Source organism: Bubalus kerabau, chromosome 2, assembly GCF_029407905.1.
Source record: "Bubalus kerabau isolate K-KA32 ecotype Philippines breed swamp buffalo chromosome 2, PCC_UOA_SB_1v2, whole genome shotgun sequence".
Taxonomy (NCBI): Eukaryota; Metazoa; Chordata; class Mammalia; order Artiodactyla; family Bovidae; genus Bubalus; species Bubalus kerabau.
The window spans coordinates 137,594,032-137,613,856 of record NC_073625.1 but is presented as its reverse complement, the minus strand read 5'-3'; the positions used below and the strand labels follow the sequence as shown (position 1 = coordinate 137,613,856).

At 36.6% G+C, this 19,825-nt stretch overlaps 1 long non-coding RNA gene across 8 annotated transcripts in view; it reads right to left on the bottom strand.

Moving 5' to 3' along the window:
- The window catches only part of LOC129643864 (uncharacterized), a 123,494-nt gene that overhangs the window by 35,970 nt on the left and 67,699 nt on the right, over positions 1-19,825 (bottom strand). For 4 of the 8 annotated variants that reach the window (XR_008710557.1, XR_008710552.1, XR_008710556.1 and 1 more), the window contains one exon: positions 951-1,025. The exons of 2 other annotated variants lie outside the window; for them this stretch is intronic. This is a non-coding gene — a long non-coding RNA (uncharacterized LOC129643864). The remainder of the gene's footprint in view (positions 1-950; positions 1,026-19,825) is intronic. 2 more of the 8 variants (XR_008710554.1, XR_008710559.1) reach the window with 1 other exon arrangement.

The window sequence follows — 19,825 nt, the reverse complement described above, 5'->3', positions numbered from 1 at the left end:
AAGTTGAACATTTGACTACAAGCATGAAAGTGGCTGTGGACACTATCCTTAGGGCAGGAATTTCAGTTTGCTTTCTCTCCTGTCATTTCAAGTCTAGTCCTCAATTTTTTCATCTTCTTCCAAAAAAAGTGATAGGATTGGAGTCTAGAATCCCTCCGGCCCTCATCTGTTCTAACATATAATCATTCTCATAGATCAAGTAAATGAAGCTTGTACCTCCCAGAACTGACAATCTGGTATTAGGTTAATTTAACAGTTCCTTCTCCTTGTTCAGATCCCTACCCTAGTGATGACGCATGATAATGGATTAACTCAAAAGCTCCTTCAATTAAGGTTTACATAAAACATGTAATTTTGGATAAAATGTAGATATCTCTGGAAAAACTAAAATTGCATTCACGCCTAAAGTATTTTATGACTCTTAAGTCTTCTAAAAATTTTTCCTTGAGTATTCCTTCAGGCCCCAGTTTCCTTGACAAAGCATAAAATGGCCTTGGTCCATCTGATGTGCAGGTAATTCCAGTCCGTGTTTGAAGACAGCTCACCACCCAACTGTGAGACCTGCCTACAGCCATGTGTCTTATTTTCAAGCAGTGATTTCTGGTTCTGCAAAATGCTGTTTTCAGTTCTGTTTGTACTTGACAGCTTTGCTTCCTTATTACATGCAACTCTTCGAGTACATTTTTTCTTTTTTTTTTTTCCTGTCCTTAGCAAGTGACCCAGGCAATAGAGCTGCCATTCCATACTGCAGGTTTGAGGCAGTAAAGCCTGATCCTGTCTGGCTTCAGGGATCTTGCAGGTAACTGTGGTATTAAGTGCCGCTTCCCATATTTTTTTCAGAAGCTGACAGCCACTAAGGATGTGGTTTAGAGGGAAAAGCTGACATTCTGTGGAAAAATCAATTGAAGAGTAAAAGAAAGAACTTCAAAGTAATTCCCAGGACAACTTACATTGGCAGACTAGAGCCAGATGCCAAGAAAGGAGTTCGTGTTTAGTATCTTCCACGTGTTATACAGAACCCTGTACTTAGGGGGGGAAAGAAAAAAAGAAAGATATTATGTAAGAAAAATGAAAAAAATTATATAGGGTAAAGTAGTACATGCATGCTCAGTCGTGTCCAATTCCTTTGTAACCCCATGCATGTAGCCCACCAGTCTCCTCTGTCCATGGGATTCTCCAGGCAAGAATACTGGAGTGGATTTCCTCCTCCAGGGGATCTTCCCAACCCAGGGATCGAACCCAAGTCACTAGCTTATCCTGCATCAACAGGCAGATTCTTTACCACTGGCACAACCTGGGGCGCTTATATGGATAAAGGGTGACATATAAATCAGTGCTTGGCAAATAAAAACAGAACACACCACTGGGTAATATTCTTGGTAAATGTAGAGAGAAAAACAGGGACAAATAGCAAACTAACTCTAAATTACTATGCCGATGATTGCTTAATTAGGTCAAGGGGATTCTTACTTTTCCCATCTGAAAATTTTTCTTATATGATTGGACTTCATAAATGATTTTCAGTTTAATGCAGTTGCAAAATTATACTTCATACTGCCATTATTATTTTATTTTCTTGACACTTGAAAAATTAGAGGTACTGGTATCATTTAAAATAAAAAATAGAAAATATCCATTTACTCCTCTGCTATGCAGATTTTTCTTATACATTCTGAACCAGTGTTATGTACAAAACTTCTGTTGACATCCTGGAAAGACCCATGCTCAGCATATACAATATAGGTCAGCACCGCTTATAAGCCATTCAAGGTGCAGATCAGACAGTTGTGCTCCTTGGGAGTACATCTGAAACGAATTTTGAAAGGTCTAGAGGTTTCGTTTGGCAAAGAATTGAGCAAGAAGTCTCTTGGGCTTCTTCTCAAGAATTTTCCTGAAGGAAATTTTTTTGCGTGTGTATTTGTGATATTTAGAAAAGAAAGTCAAGCACTACACCTTTGGTCAGGTCTACACTCTTCTCTATCTGGATTAGTTCATATTCAGAACATCTGAAGAACAGTGTGAGCATAATGTACAATATATTTTAGAAAAAGATCAATAGCAGGAGGCCAGCTCCTTAACACAATAAAAGTATGCTTTCAACAACATGATAGCTAAAGTTCTAATTTATTACTAATACAAATAATAGCTACTATTTATTGAATTTTCTCTATGCTCCAACAGTCCTTTACAACAAAACTTACAGTCCATTTTTACAGCTCTAACCTAGGAGACTAAGTAACAACAAAAACAACAGAGTGCCCTTCATTTTTCTGTTCAACCATATGAAATTGTTGTTTTTATAGGTAAATGTGACCAAGTATCATAATCTCATATAGTTCAATTTAAATTATGTGTGGTTCAACAAATTGGGTTTCCCCTATACCTATATTTTTGCTTTTAGCCTAAATGTATCATTATTTAACTGCAGGCTACTATTCTTATTAAGACCACATATCACATCAAATTAGTGATTGTAATGATCTTAATAAAAAGAAAATTGTCCCTGTTTTTCTATATTTCTTCTTTAGTTTAATTCTTTGATCATTTAAATACTACTTATTTATGACAGCTACCTTAGGTGAAGATCTTATGATCTAAATAAATTACAATATAGTGAAAAGAACTAGAAATAGAGATGAGAAGTTTTATTTTTACTAGTGAACATTAGGAGAAGGCAATGGCACCCCACTCCAGTACTCTTGCCTGGAAAATCCCATGGACGGAGGAGCCTGGTGGGCTGCAATCCATGGGGTCGCTAAGAGTCGGACACGACTGAGTGACTTCACTTTCACTTTTCACTTTCATGCATTGGAGAAGGAAATGGCAATCCACTCCAGTGTTCTTGCCTGGAGAATCCCAGGGACTGGGGAGCCTGGTGGGCTGCCGTCTCTGGGGTCGCACAGAGTCGGACATGACTGAAGTGACTTAGCATAGCATAGCATAGCATAGTGAACATTAAGCAGTACACAATTTTTGCTTATTTATATTAGTCGTTGTTAATATACAATTATATTGAGACTTTCTGCAGTGTAAGTAGAAACATATGCTGCACATTTGCATCCAAAAATATCTATACAATGTCCCAAATGTGAAATTCATCACTATTCTTACTTGCCTCTCTAACACACATATAAATCTTTTCATTGACTCAAGAAACATTCATTGAAATTCCAGTCACTATGGTTGGAAAAACAAAGCAAAATGAGACATGTTTCCTATCCTAAGGGAGCAAAAAAGAAATTTCATTGTACTAATTTACTTTAGTCCATTATCCAATGTCAGAAAGTTTTGAACATTTAAAATTATAAGAACGTGGAAATAAATGCCTTTTAGGCAGTGAGCTTTTTGTCACTGAAATTCATTGTTTCATTTTGTTCTTTTGACAGAAATCCAAATGAGTACATGTAATTTGTTAAAGCACTGTCTTAGATGACAGTAAAACAAAGAAAAACAGAAATCGAGGTGTGATATTTGCCCAGCTGGTACTCACTTTCCAGGAAAGGCAGCATGATGCTGTGGAAAGAGCATAGATTTTTTTCAAACAGGTTTCAGTTTAAATCCTGGTGGCTCCATATATAACCCATGTATCACTAGATAATTTCTTTCTTGAGCTTTTGTATCTTTTGTAGTATGATGGGAATAATAGCACTTTGTAGGATTAATAGTTTTTAAAGAGTTTGAATGCCTGCTTCTAACAATAAAACAAACAGGATTTATATATATGTGTGTGTGTGTGTGTGTGTGTATGTGTGTGTGTGTATATAGCTAAAAGCTATTTAGTTAGGAGTCTGCCTACTTGTAACAAAAAATTAACTAGGACTGTGACTACATGTACTTTCTTTTCATCTTTAACTCCTCTCCCTACTACCTTCTTTCTCAAAAACACTAATTTGAATGCATGCAATTTAAAGCATTATTTTAAAATCTTTCCCTTTCATAGTTAGACACATCTTTTATATGTTACAGATCACACAATCCATATTTGATGACATCCTTCTAGTTTATCATATTTTAGTCTATATATAGGTAATATCTATATTTCTTACCCTGACCTTTCCTGGATATAAATTCTTTCTTTGGTGAACTCAATGCAGCAACTAATGTTTAATTATAGATTAAATTTCTATGGAATCTTGAGGTCATAAGAAAAATTAGAGGTCACTTTCACCATTGTGCCTGTAGCATGTGAATTCCATGCCATTTTTTATGTATCAAATTTGTATTTATTAAGACAGACATTTAAAAAGTGAGACAATGAAATAGTATGGGTAAACTACACAACTATTCAACCAGTGTTTTGCACATACTATCTTTAAAAACTGTTGATAACTGAAAAACTATATTAAGTGCTTACCATGTACCAGGTAATATATTTTTGGCTTTATATGCATTATCTTATTAATCAGCTTACATGCATTATATCAGTCATTACAACAATTATATGAGGTCTTATTTAAAAACCCATTGCATCTGTGCCATTTTTCTAGATTCCACATATATGATAATATATAATATTTGTTTTTCTTTTTCTCTTACTTTACTCTGTATGATAAACTCTAAGTTCATCCATACTTCTACAGATGATCCAGCTTCATTTCATTTTATGACTGAGTAATATTTCATTATGGGCTTCCCAGGCAGTGAGAGTGATAAAGAATCTGCCTGCCAGTGCAGAGACATAAGAGATGTGAGTTTGATCCTTGGTTTGGGAAGATCTCCTGGAGTAGGAAATAGTGCCCCAATCCAGCATTCTTAACTGGAAAAATTGTATAGATAGAGGAGCCTAGCAAGCTGCAGTCCACGGAGTCACAAAGAGTCAGACAAGACTGAACAACTGAGCACATATGCAATATTCCATTATATATATTTACCACATTTATGCGGGAAGAGACATGCAGACATAGAAAATGGATGTGTGGACACAGTGGGTTAATGGGAGGGTGGAATGAATTGGGAGATTAAGTTTGACATAAATACATTACCACATGTAAAGTGGATAGCTAATGGGAACCTGATGTATAGCACAGTGAGTTACACTTGGTGCTCTAGAGGGGTGACCTAGACGGGTGGGGTGGGAGGGGGGGAGGTCCAAGAGGGAGGGGATATATGTTATATATATATATATATATATATATATATGTATATATAGCTGATTCACTTCATTATACAGCAGAAATGAATACAACATTGTAAAGCAGTTATCCTCTAATTAAAAAAAAAAATTATAGAGATTAGGAAACTGAAACTAACAAAGATTAAGACAACAGAAGTAAGACAGAGGGTAAATAGGACCAAACAATTAAATGCAGAATCCATCTTAAAAAGTGAGCATATTCTGTTTAGATCAACTACTTTTAGGCATTTTGAAAAGCTTCATATTGATCTTTTGGCTTCAATTATTTAAAAAATGACATTCAGTCTTGAAGTTGTAAAGAAATCTGGTCTTAATAGAAGTACACTGTGTTCAAGAGTGCTCATAAAATGTTCAAAATGTTTTCACAGCCCCTAAACCATCTAAAATTAACACATTGGGGAACTTATTCACAGACCTAAACTTACTTATAGGATCTATAGCTTGGTGAAATCATTCCTGCTTCCATATCACTGAAACTTTGTGTCTCTTTACTGTTACCTGGCAAGGTTGTAAAATAGCCTTGTATGCAGCTTTTATGATAAAGCTGTCCAGAAGGCCTCTTAATTTAACCAAAATCTGGGAAAGTTTGTAGAATGTGAAACTCCATCATAAATTTTCAAAGTGTAAGCTCTACTGGAGAAGGCTCTCCATAAAATAATCAAAACTTTCCCAGCAGGGTAAATAACACATCCATAAAGTAGATATCCTGCTTTCTGGCACTTTTTACAACTTCAAAACTTTTACTTCAAATGAAATCATGCATACAGTAGGATCGTTATTAAAATGGATTATGGGAATTATTAATATATCAAGTTGCAATCTGCAATCATCATATTTAATGCCTTTCAAGTCAAATGTCATACAAGAACAGAAACATGTGTGTGTAGATTTATATACATATATGTATGTACACACACATATATATGTATACACATACACACATATATATATTTATATGCCTATCTATCTCTATGATCTATGATCAGGATCAACAATGGACTAACAGATAATGGAATAATGGAATTGATTGGGCCCACTCTTTCTTCCTCTCCCCCAACAAATTCTGAAGTGCTAAAATGGAGATGGATTATGAATTGGAAAAACACAGACTCATAATATACTAAGACCATCACCACTATAGACATAGGACTTTGCCCTTGGTAACTTAAAATACCAAATAAGAATTTACAGGAAAAATACTCCTAGTGTTTCTATTGTTTCTATTCTCTATGAATACAAGGAGATTGCATTTGGGATCTGTGATATTGAACAACACAATTAGGTCAACACTGTGTCAACCGCAAGTGTGACAAGAAATCTCTCTGATACCAAATAATTCAGGAAAGCTAAAATTTAAAAGCCAGCTCTTAGAACTGGACCCATGATTCCATACTTTAAAGGATGCTACATGTTAAGAGTACCCACCAATCCTGCTGAGTATTAAGTATTAGGTCATAGAAACCTCAATATATCTTGTGTTCTGTGCTCTCAAAAGTCATGTCTGAATGCCTATACACAGTGTAATTTGTGTGTGCCAGTGACAGACTCTTTTTTGAAGTGAGGTAAGGATTTAAGCTATAAAATCACTTGGGTAACAGATAAGAAAAAAAACAATATTATGTCAATTCTAGCTCTCAGATATCATGAATGTAATAGTTGCTGCTGCTGCTGCTGCTAAGTCGCTTCAGTCGTGTCTGACTCTGTGCGACCCCAGAGACGGCAGCCCACCATGTTCCCCCGACCCTGGGATTCTCCAGGCAAGAACACTGGAGTGGGTTGCCATTTCCTTCTCCAATGCGTGAAAGTGAAGTCGCTCAGTCGTGTACGATTCTTAGGGACCCCATGGACTGCAGCCTACCAGGCTCCTCCGTCCATGGGATTTCCCAGGCAAGAGTACTGGAGGGGGGTGCCATTGCCTTCTCCGAATGTAAGAAAATCTTACATAATAAAAGTACACTGCCAAGTGCACTTTTTGTTGCTTCTCTTTCTGTTTTAACTTGTGGTTCTAAAGGTATTTAAAATATCTGTGGCTGTGAAATGTTTTCTTATGTTACTCATATATTTGTATATATTTTGGTCTGACTCTAATATTGTAAGGCCAATATTAATTCTTTATATTGGCAATTTGCTAGACATTGAGTGCCAAAATGTTGAAGTTTTATATTTATAAAAATAATTAACATTGAATCAGTTCAGTTCAGTTCAGTCGCTCAGTCATGTCCAGCTTTTTGCGACCCCATGAATCGCAGTACGCCAGGCCTCCCTGTCCATCACCAACTCCTGGAGTTTACCCAAACTCATGTCCATTGAGTCAGTGATGCCATCCAACCATCTCATCCTCTGTTGTCCCCTTATCCTCCTGCCCTCAATCTTTCCCAGCATCAGGATCTTTTCAAACAAATCAGCTCTCCACATTAGGTGGCCAAAGTATTGGAGTTTCAGCTTCAACATCAGTCCTTCCAAAGACCACCCAGGACTGATCTCCTTTAGGATGGACTGGTTGGATCTCCTTGCAGTCCAGGGGACTCTCAAGAGTCTTCTCCAACACTACAGTTCAAAAGCATCAATTCTTTGGCGCTCGGCTTTCTTTATAGTCCATCTCTCACATCCATACATGACCACTGGAAAAACCATAGCCTTGACTAGACGGACCTTTGTTGGCAAAGTAATGTTTCTGCTTTTGAATATGCTATCTAGGTTGGTCATAACTTTCCTTGCAAGGAGTAAGCATCTTTTAATTTCATGGCTGCAATCACCATCTGCAGTGATTTTGGAGCCCCCCAAAGTAGATTTCATTAAAGTGAATATTTCTGCTATAATTAAATAGTTTTGATTTAAAATTTTGATATCTATTTAAGATATTTGTTTTCTACTCCTTAATTATAAGAAATAATCTTATGTTTTTCATATTGAAAATGGCTTTTATGAAAATAAGTAGAATGGCTGTTATAAAAATAAGTCAGGATCTTAGAAATTATGACTATGATCATCAATATTAAAAAATACTAAGTGGACTCAAAATACCATGGCTCTTCAAAATCTGTTTTCATTGTTTCAATTCCCTAATGCCATTTATTCAATGCTTTTTATAATACATTGTTACACATGACACTGCAATATCCCTACCGTTGTCCATGAATATTGACTTCCAGGGACTCTCCCCAAACTGATTGCTATCATAAATGGAACTTGTTTATGATAACCACAAGTGCAAGTCTCAACCAAAGTATACAGGAAAATGATATTTAATATTTGGTCTCATTAAATTTACCATTTGGATTTTTTTTAATTTTATTTTATTTTTAAACTTTACAAAATTGTATTAGTTTTGCCAAATATCAAAATGAATTCACCACAGGTATACATGTGAAGAAAAAACAAAGAACAGCTCATTGTCCAACCGTATCTTCTCAAGACTTCTTGCTTTTCACAAACTGATAACAGCAAGGAGGATAGGTAAGGCCCTGGGGTGAATTGAGGTGAAGGCTTTCATTCACATAGAGTTTCTGTCCATTACCTGTTAGTTCTTAGCACTGATCTAAGAAAATATGACACAGCCACAGCAACTGAAGGCAACAGAAGATATCAATCAGAAAGGCCCATTGGCATTGCAAGACAATGGTGTTGATAATTTGTGAATATCACAGGTATAAATACTCTGGAAAAAATACCTTGTATGTGGTGTGGAACCTGTGGAAGGTAAGGGTGACCATGTTGAGTGTCACTATTAGAAGTGCACAGGAATAAGGACTCGCTGCTATTGTCAATGAAACAGTCAAGAGAGAGCACTGTAGTCGATATATGCCCAAGTGAGAGTTGACACATGGACCCAAGATGTGGTTCATCCCAAGGGTCAGTGAAGGAATGTGGATAGCCCAGAGCCCTAAATTTGTTCTATGTCCAACATGAGTGAGTATAGTACAAATTCAGGATGTCAATACCATTCAGCTGGTGCAACTTCACACAAAACAGTGAACTGTAAATTAACTACTGTTCTAGCCAGGGAAAGTGATCAGATTACACCTGTATGGAATAGAAGCCCAGATACAGAGCTTAGGGTGGATCCCTACATGAAGTAAAAGTTTGGCCATCATCCCAAATGGTAAAAACCAGAACTAGGACCCATGAAGATCCTAGATTAGGTTTGGAGTGCTCTGCCTAATATCCCTCCCTGTCCTTAATAGCATAAGACAGTTCTAGAAACTGAAGGAATACTTAGAAAAAATTGTACATGTAGCATGAGAAACCCATATAGGATAACTGTATTCTGGGGAAAACCAGTAATTTTTAAATAAGGTATACCAATTTGTGGAATCTCTGAGATGCAGGGCCCAAGGGAAGGGCCCCAGTTGCTTGGGTCTAAGTATATTGCTTTAAGGAAGGTTTTAAACTTCTTCTGATTACTTATGCAGTGTTTTGTTTTTGTTTTTTTTTTTTTTTTTGAAGACATTTAAAGCTCTGAAATCATAATTCATCATTTTTTTTCTTCAAATTGTCCTAAAGAAACCAATTAAGTCCACTTTCACTACCAATATCTGTATCAGTGAAGGAAGCAGAGCCAGTATGAATACCATACAAATAAGATATAAGATTTTATAGAATTAAACTTAACAGAAATATGGGAGAAGCTGGGGAATTGATGGTCTGAAATGGAGTTTAGGCTTGAAGCACTGCATAGTTGAACAAGTAAGAATTTTCAGGGAAAAGCTGATAATCCAAGCACATTCAGTAATCACAATGGAACCATAAAGGGAGAACAGTGAAGAGGTCTATGAGAACCTGGAGTCCCTGGGTAGCTACCGCCTCTATAGATTTGAGTCCAAGGATCTGGATTAGGGCTCCTATTAATCATCAGAGCTACAATTCAGGAAGACTACCTGTATACTGAGTGGAGAAGAAGGACAAGCTGGGACTGACTGACCTGTGAGGCGATGTAGTGTCATGTCTGACCACATACTTCTGACAGTTGCTGCTTCATTTATTTCTTCAAAATGCTGTGTAAATTCCTTTTTTTACCAGCTCTAACCCAGCACCATAAAGGAAGAATATTTTGAGAAATGTGCTTGGCTTATTAAAGTCGATACAGCACAATCCAGCATAATCAGTTCAGGACTAAAGCAATGGTGCTGCTGCTAAATTGCATCAGTCATGTCCAGCTCTTCGTGACCCCATGTGACTGTAGCCCACCAGGCTTTTCTGTCCATGGAATTCTCCAGGCAAGAATACTGGAATGGGTTGCCATTTCCTCCTCCAGAAATCAATGCATTTATGGTATTTTTCTTCACTTCCTCTAGGTGTTCTCCTTTGCTGACTTTTTGGAGACCTTGAGCAGCTTCAAGCTGGTATTATACTTCTATACGACAAGAGAGAGTTGATCTCACCTAAAAAATATCACATCTTATTGTCTCTGATTGGCTTGAAAATCTATCTTTGAATAAGTCACTCTGTCTAGTAAGTTGATAAGTTCTGCTTGGTCTGAGACAATCAGCACCCCGCCACTGGAGTTGGTAATGAAGTCAATCCTGTCCAAACATCAGGATTATCAGAATGCATGTGCAGGTAACTCCATATTGTCTGTGTGAAAGGTACCCTGCACAGATTGGCTGAGAGTGTAGGAAAAGTGGTACAATGATTTGAAGAAAAAATTTCAGTGCAGATAAAATACATTTCTTCATATTTAAAGGATGAATTTAGTCACATGCAAAATTAATGCAAACAAAAAACCAAGTATATGGCTAAAATAAACTCCCTTAATCTAGCTCTGTTATGCAGTGGTTACCCACTTGCTGGTTAAAAAATTATGGTAACTGAGAGGCTGTAGAGTGGATTTGTACACAGAAGAGCTCTGTAGTTTTCTATAAGTACTTTATTCCTTCTTAATTCATTAGTAATCAGTTAGCATTTTGTTAGATAGTGTATGTTCCTTTCAGTTTCCTATAGTTAAGTACTGCTAGGATTTAGAGTAGAATTAACTTGGATAGTTTTATTCCAATAAAGGATTGGCCTTTTCCTCCATTTTATTTTTATTATTATCTAATAAAACAAAGTTTACAAGCAAGTAGAAACGTATAGTATGTATTGGGAAATGAGAAATAAAAATACAAAGCCAGGCGTGAAAGCAGTTAAGAGAATGTTACTGAGTCTGTTACAGAGATGAGCACTTGCAAATTGTAGTTACAGCTCTCTTTATTCTCAGTATTAACATTCAAGATTTGTGAGTCTTAGCAAGTGTGGACTTTACAAGTGTTTTCAGGACTGGGATAGAATAGATATTAGTCACTTCACCCCCTTCCTGCTCTCTGTGAACACTTACACAAGATACGTTCTTGCATCTAAAATGGGCAGCACTGACTTACTTCTGTATTAATAAGTTCTGTATCCCCCATATCCTTTGTCTTCATTAGGTCACAGTAACTTTCAAGTTGTCTTAAACAAGGCCTTTGCCATGATATATTGTCGCTGCAATAAAAGCAGGAAAAGTCTTCTATGTCTAATTTAAGAATATGTATTTTATGTCTGCAGTTAGTGTTCCCTATGGTATATTCAATAAAACTAGCCAAGCGTCTGACTACTTAAAAAGAAAAAAAGAAAAGAAAACACATACAAATGAAAGACCATCCATTTGTATAAATGTCTTCTATAAAAATCTTTCATATGGAGGCAGAAAGAATAACAATTAAATAGTTGAAATCTCTGTAAATATTCATAGTTAAATATGTGTCTTGGGGATAGTATGTAGGTGACATTCTTTCTTCTATTGAAAAATTACTACAGATTCATCCCTTTTTAATGAAATATTTTTTAAAATGGGACATTATCCATAGCTGATACACTTACATTGAGTAAAGCATATGAAAGCATATAAGTGGATTTTTTCAATTCTGTACACAAAAATGCATGCAGTACCATGGCCCCTATGCTTTTGGCTAAAATTATATTAAAATAACATTAAGTGCTGGGTCATAGCACAAGTCAGTGTAAAATGGAATTATTTTATTATCTTATTCAGACAAATTACACTACACAAAAATTAACTTAAATAAGCAACCTTAGGTTTTACTTTATGTACCAGGAGTATCACCATTTGTGGCATGCTGTATTAAAGAAGTTAGTGAACCACACAAAAGAAGAAAATGTCAGATTTAAAACCGAGGAGAGAGGGAAACCGAAGCATACATTTTCTGAAGGGACAGCAAACTCTAGGGGAGTTATAGCAAGATATTTCTGTTTATCTCAATACTGCCAAGGAGGTAGCTAATATAATTAACACTCAGACAAGTTAAACAACAACAACAACAAAAACTTATTCACACAGTTTTAGTGTTTCTCTTATGTTACCTAGTGTGTTGTTGTTCAGTCACTAAGTCGTGTCTGACTCTTTGTGACCCCACGAACCAGGCTTCCTTATCCTCCACTATCTCTTGGAGTTTGCTCATGTTCATGTCCTTTGAGTCGGTGATGCTATCTAACCATCTCATCCTCTGTTCACCCTCTTTTCCTTTTGCTTTCAATCCTTCCTAGCATTGGGGTCTTTTCCAAACCAGTCAATCCTAAGTGAGATCAACCTTGAATATTCATTGGAAGGATGGATGCTGAAGCTCCAATACTTTGGTCATCTGATGCAAAGAGCTGACTCATTGGAAAAGACCCTGTTACCTATTATATAATAAATCCATCCAAAACTGATCTTTAAAACAATGATGATTTATTGTTTTTCATAAGTCTTTGGGTTGGATAAGTGCTCAACTGGGTGGTTCTTCTGATAATTTCTCTTCATGTAGCCCTTCACCTGTAGACATCCAGAGGGCTGACCAGGGCTGGTGGATTTAAGACACACCCATTCAATATCCAGAACCCTGTTGCTGGCTATTGGTTGACCTCTCTCTCTTTCTTCATTATTAGATTTAGTCCTTATCATCCAAGTGTCTAGTCAAGGCTTTGCAAAGGAAGCATCCTTACAGTAGGAGGAAGCTGGAGAATCCATTGAGGCCTAGAATGAACATCTCAGATGGTATCACCTGCCACATTCTCCTAGTCAAAACAGATTGCAATTTTGGTCCAGGTTCAAGGGGTGGAAAATAGACCCCATCTGTTGATGGAAGGACCTACAAAATATATGGCAATGTGTTTTAGTTCAACCCATAGTCTGTCCATCTGTCTGTCTCTCTTTTTCAATGTCATTTGCATATTAACAAAAAGAAGGATGATTTTAGTCTAATGCAGGAGTCAGAAAACTTTTTGTACAAAAGATTAGATATTAAATATATAGATTTTCAGGAGGCTTAAGTTCTTTATCACAATTATTCAACTCTACCAATGCAGCATGAAAGCAGTCATAGACAACTATAAAATAATTGGTAGGCTGTGTTACAATACAATTTTATTTATAAAAATAGTGGCTGTGTTTGGCCCATGGATAGTTTGCTGAACTCAGATACTATGGATTGAATTCTATACTTTTCCCCATCTCAGAAGAAATCCGAATTCCCCAATACCTCAGAATGTGACATTTAGAAATAGAGTAATGACTGATATAATAGTTAAGATGAGCTCATACTGAAATAGGGTGGGTTATCTAATTCAACATGACTGGCAGCCTTACAAGTAGATGGCCATGTAAAGATACAGACATAAAAGATCATTATGTGATGCTGAAGTCAAAAATTGGAGTTACGCAGCTGCTAGCCAAGGAATGCCGAAGACTTCTAGCAAACCACCAAAAGCTAGGAAGAGTCAAGGACATCTGAATCCCCTACAGATGTCAGAGGAACCATGGCCTTGCTCACACCCTGGTTCAGACTTGTAGCTAAGAGTATGAGAAACAAGTTTCCGTTGTTTTAATCCACCCAGTTTATGACACTGTGTTTTGACAGCCCTAGGAAACTAATCTACTAATATGTAAATTTTATACGTTATTTTCCTGCTTCTTTTCTCTTTCTCTATTTTATCTCCCGGCTGTTTATGATTCCTAAGTAAAAGTCACACTCCTGATAATGGGGTGGTTGAAAAACTTTGAACCTTTCTTGCTGCTGCTGCTAAGTCGCTTTAGTTGTGTCCGACTCTGTGCGACCCCAGAGATGGCAGCCCACCAGGCTCCCCCGTTCCTGGGATTCTCCAGGCAAGAACACTGGAGTGGGTTGCCATTTCCTTCTCCAATGCATGAAAGTGAAAAGTGAAAGTGAAGTCGCTCAGTCGTGTCCGACTCTTAGCGACCCCATGGACTATAGCCTACCAGGCTCCTCCATCCATGGGATTTTCCAGGCAAGAGTACTGGAATGGGGTGCCTTTCTTAGCCTGAAAAGAAAAATGACAGTCTGTGTCAAGTCTTTGCTAGTCGATGGTATCCAATGTGATCAAATTATTCCTGTTAAGAGGTTCTTAAGTGATATTCAACAGGATATCATGTCCTTCCTACCTAACATTTGCCTTTCAATAGAAATCTTGAGTGTGTTTATTTTAAAATGTTTCTCAGGTTATTTAATTTTCAGCTCATTATAAATATTTTTTAAAGCTATAACATAATTTTGTATGAAACCTCAATACACACAAAAATTAGCCAAGCATTTTTGAAACTAGTATGGGAAGTCTGGGGTTTTACTTCTTAATTTTCTCCCTGAATTGTGTCTTCTCATCTCTTGATGACTCATCAACGAATCCCAGAATCTTATAGAAGAGAGTTAAACATAGTGTTGTAAAAGGAGAATTACTGTGGGTATTATAGGCAATAAGGAGAAGATTTAGGGAGAAAGGTCTGATTGATCAGATTTCATCAGTTTGATGCATGGTTATCAGACTCAAGTATGAAAGATGAGAAAATTTAACCAAATGTTTTACTGAATATATGAAAGTATATTAAATTAAATCAGAGGAGTGTAAAGAAAAAAAAATTTTTTTCTCCCCACAATAAACTGGATGTCATTTTTATCTGTCCTTTTATCTTACAAGAGATTCTAATTCAACAGTGACTCTCCATGTGCCAAGAGGCAGAATTGGGAAAGGTTCTCCAGCATTGGGCATGTTCCTGGCAGCAGGAATGTAGCAATGTGAATAGTTGAAAACCTAATTCGTTGTTTCAGCTGCAGGCAATATGCATTCCTTTGGAATGTGCTCAACTGGTAAGCAGTTTTTAAAAATGTAGACATGCTTTTTTAAATCAAGGCCCTAGAGAATATCATACAGAGCCACAAATATGATGCATTTAAAATACATAAATCTATTCTGCTTAATTATATTAGAACAAATTCAGCCAGATAAGTAAATACTAATGATGTCACACATTTTTATCTACAGATAAAGACATTTTTTGTATTATGTATTCATCCATGAAATACATAATTACCTTTTAATTTGCCCTAAGCAAGAAGGGAAGGAATGTAGGTAATTACAAAACAGCTTAATATTTAAAAATATATACATATTGTATGTTTGCTTTAGTCTTTATTAGTTTTTTGATGGAGGGAAAAGACAAGTATTTATATTATCTTCTTTTTAAAATATGAGTTAAGTTTGTATATAGTATGGCTGCTTTATGACTGAAGTCATGCCTTATTTCACAAAGATCTATTACTCCCTGACTGTCACTCTGATTCCTTTTTGTCACTCATTTACCTAACTTTACCACTGTCTTTCTTGCCTTCCTTCTGCTTCTCTAGTGTCTTGTTTTGCACATTTATTTTCCATTCTTTTATTGAGCAGGAGCTTAGGAAATCATGGAAAGCACTGCTAATGTGAGAAGAGTTGGACATGGACATAAGTGTACACATAGAAACATCTGTAAAACATCTTCTAAGGCAAGAATCCACACCCTCAGGACACGGATCAGTACTGGTCCATGGCCTGTTAGGAACCACTCTGCACAGTGGGAGGTGAGTGGCAGGTGAACAAGTGAAGCTTTATCTGTATTTATAGCTGCTTCCTATCACTCTCCCATCACTCTCAGATGGGGCCATCTATTGCAGGAAAACAAGTTCAGGATTCCTACTGATTTACATTATGGTGAGTTGTATAATTATTTCCTTATATATGACAGTGTAATAATAATAGAAACAAAGTGCACAATAAATATAATGCACTTGAACCATCCCTAAGGCGCCCCACTCCCCTTATCTGTGGAAAAATTGTCTTCCATGAAACTGGTCCCTGATACCAAAAAGTTTGGGAATCGCCGTTCTAACACATGTTAATTGAGTGAAACCAACTCTGTTTTAAGCAGGATAACTGAATAGGAGGGGGAGTAGAAGAAGAGAGCATAGATAAATTCAATTTATATTATAATTATACATCAAATAGTCTATAAATTAGATTTTATTAAAATAATTCTATGATGCCTAATAAAGTTGCAAAAATACATTTGTATTTGTTTAGACTTACTCTTGCCTGGAAAATCCCATGGATGGAGGAGCCTGGTAGGCTGCAGTCCATGGGGTGGCTAAGAATTGGACATGACTGAGCGACTTCACTTTCACTTTTCACTTTCATGCATTGGAGAAGGAAATAGAAACCCACTCCAGTGTTCTTGCCTGGAGAATCCCAGGGACGGGGGAGCCTGGTGGGCTGCCGTCTCTGGGGTCACACAGAGTCGGACATGACTGAAGCAACTTAGCAGAAGCAGCAGCAGCAGACTTAAAAAGGTTCATATAGTGAAGCTATGGTTTTTCCAGTAGTCGTTTATGGATATAAAAGTTGGACTATAAAGAAAAGCTGAGCACTGATGAATTAATGCTTTTGAACTGTGGTGTTGGAGAAGATTTTTGAGAGTCCCTTGTACTGCAAGGAGATCAAACCAGTCAGTCTTAAAAGAAATCAGTCCTGAATATTCATTGGAAGGACTGATGCTGAAGCTGAAGCTCCAATACTTTGGCCACCTGATGGGAAGAACTGACTCATTAGAAGACTGATGCTGGGAAAGATTGAAGGCCGGAGGAGAAGGGGACAACAGAGAATGAGATGGTTTGATGGCATCACGGACTCAATGAACATGAGTTTGAGCAAGCTCTGGGAGTTGGTGATGGACAGGGAAGCCTGGCGTGCTACAGCCCGGGGGTGATGGAGAGTCGGACATAACTGAGTGACTGAACTGAACTGAGATTTACAAAAGTCATACAAATTTCCTTGTTATATTAATAACAGTCTGATTTTTCTATTTCTTATCTGAATTTTCCTTTTTAAATTAATGTAGCAAAATCCCACAAAATCTTCTACTAGCTCCTAAGCTCAGTGCCCTTATTGTAGGCATTCCTGGCTTTCCACATAGTAAACCCACCATGCTCTCAGGACTCACTGTGCCAAACTGAGGTGTGAGGGGCAGTTGGGATAATAAGACACCCATATATTTCATCTTTCTTCCCAATTTTGTCCTGTCCATTTCTAAGTGTACCCTTGAGCATCCCTCAAGACAAATATTTATACTGATCTAGTGTCAAAGATTTGAAAACTCTCTGCTCCAAATCCAGTGGATTTTGATGCCCACTGCTCGTTTTAAAGTGGCCTACAGCCCTTGTTTTCCTCCTACTCTCTGTTCGTTAGCAAAATACCTTGGGAGCCCTCAGGACAAAGAAATCTTTTATTCTCTGACTGCCCTAGAAAACATTTTTAATTCCTATAGGGATGAGGTTACTATTACACAGGACTCTGACAGAAATCAAATTGTGCATTTTTGAAATTCAGGACATGGGACATAAGAATATGAGTCTTTCCTATACTGATTATCATAGAATGGTACTTTATATCTATTCATATGTATTTGCTAGTTTTTAGATAATTGAGGTTTCTAAAGCCCATAGTCAATCATTCTAATATCTTCTTAAAGCAAACTCAATGTGACTTCTTTCCAACAATATTGTACATGAGACCTCCCCTCCCCTCATTCATCTCCAAATTGAATTCACAGATGATTGTAAGCATTCAATTTTATTTGGGCCTGGATAATGCAACCCCATGTTGTGATAGGTATAATTTGGACTCGTTTGTTCCTGTATTTTCAGCGCTAATGTAAATATTTAGGATCAAATTTTATAAAATATTAACAGACAAGGTATGCCATTGTCATTGCCATTCACAGATGTTATAACATTTTCTATTGTAAAATGCTAAATAGAATGTAAATATGTTTACAAAGTTAAATCACAGCAAAATATTTGCAAATAGTCTTAAACCCATTTCACCTGCCTGTCTTCACTCAAAATATAAACACGCTATAAAAGATTTCATTTTTTAATTTAAAAATAACACATCATCTGGAATATACAAAAAGCAAATTGAGTTGAAATTGACTTTTTATCCTCTCCTAGATATAAGAACAGTAGCAAAGACCATTCTCAAAATTAATTTGCAGTAATGTGGCTCTTTGATGCTATAAATGCATGAAATACATTAAAGAAAGCTAATTGAATTTTTAAAGATCACTTGCTAGGCTCAGATCAGGTATTTTTTCATATCAAATAAACAAGGAGCATCTGAAGTAGAAAAGAAATCAGAATGAGACACAACAATACAAATCTTACAGATTTAAAGATTTAAAGATAAAAGATTTCTTTTAAAGAAGAAAGAAAAAGATTCTGAAACATAGTTAATTAGAGTCTATACAAATCCTATCAAAAGGAGTACAATACTAAAAATTTCAAAGTAAAAATATTCACTCCTGGAATTCTTGAAATAGAACATGAAGGAATGAGTACATTCTACAGATCATTGTAATATTATCCTTCACAGTCTGTACTGGAAACTATTCTTTAATCTTCTCAAACTCCTCTAAGTGACTTATTTCTAGAATTAGGTGAAACATGATAACTGACCCATTGAAAATAACCAAGGATGGATTTTAAAAAATAACACAATTTTTTTAAATTAAATCTTTAGAAATGAATCCTCTGGAGCTATAAAGTGAAGAAGATACACCTTTTTTCTGTATGTATGGAGTTGGGCCTATGGATCTCTGTAATTTGCTAACCTTGAAATTCAGTTTTGATGGATAGGCAAGGGTGTTAGGAAGAAGCAAACAAGCCTATGCCCAATACAAAGATAAAAACAGATAAGCAATCTCCTTCCAAAACTGGAACCTCAAAAAGCTATATCTCAGTAGAAGACTAAGCTAGAATGAAAACCACTCTGAAGAGGAAAAGCCAGGAAATTGCAGAAAGAAGTAAGTTTACTATTTAATTTCCAAATGAGTGATACAAATAAAACTCCAGTCTAAAGGAAAACAAGTAGGCTTGGAGACAAAATGGCAGAGAAGAAATACATAAACTCACCTTATGGAAACAATAAAATCACAACTAACTGCTGAACAGCCGTTGAACAACAACAACAAAAAAAAAAAACACCCAAAACCACTGTGGAACCTACCAGAAAAGATACCCTACATACAAAAACAAAGAAAAAGCCACAGTGAGATGGTAGGAGGGGCATAATCAAAACTCATGCATGCCGAGTAGGTGACCCACAAACTAGTAAACAACTACACAACAGAAATTCTCCCACAGGAGTGAAAATTTTGAGCCCCACATTAGGCTGCCCAGCTTGGGTGGGGATGTTCAGGCAATATGAGGAAGAGCTCCCAGAGAATCTGGCTTTGAAGGTCTGTGGAACTTGCAGGAATTCCACAGGACTTGAATAAAGTATGGAAAACCACTAGACCATTCAGGTATGACCTAAATCAAATCCGTTATGATTATACAGTGGAAGTGAGAAATA